This window comes from Austrofundulus limnaeus, unplaced genomic scaffold, assembly GCF_001266775.1.
Source record: "Austrofundulus limnaeus strain Quisiro unplaced genomic scaffold, Austrofundulus_limnaeus-1.0 Scaffold422, whole genome shotgun sequence".
NCBI lineage: Eukaryota > Metazoa > Chordata > Actinopteri > Cyprinodontiformes > Rivulidae > Austrofundulus > Austrofundulus limnaeus.
In genome coordinates, this window is record NW_013952824.1 from 379,474 (window position 1) to 380,018 (window position 545).

Genomic DNA, 545 nt, shown 5'->3' on the forward strand with positions numbered 1-545 from the left:
GCAGGAGAGAGGACAGGAAGTGACGGGGAGGGCAGGAAAGAGGACAGGAAGTGACGGGGAGGGCAGGAGAGAGGACAGGAAGAGACGGGGAGGGCAGGAAAGAGGACAGGAAGTGACGGGGAGGGCAGGAGAGAGGACAGGAAGAGAAGGGGAGGGCAGGAGAGAGGACAGGAAGTGATGGGAAGGGCAGGAGAGAGGACAGGAAGTGACGGGAAGGGCAGGAGAGAGGACAGGAAGTGATGGGGAGGGCAGGAGAGAGGACAGGAAGTGACGGGGAGTGGTGGGCGGGGATTCACAGTGAGCTGAACTCAGCTTCTCAGTCCGACTGGAGCAGAGCTAGCCTCCAGGAAGCAGCTAATGCTAACGTGAAGGACCGCAGTTTGGTAAGTTTAAAGACTTTATCTTACAAACATGCATGTTTCATTATTATAGTCGGATTATGCCTCTATATATTCATATTACTTGATCTGGAAAAGACTTGTTTGTAGTTTAACAGGTTAGAAAGTTCAGTAACTGTCTATCATTGGATCACATTGTAACAACCA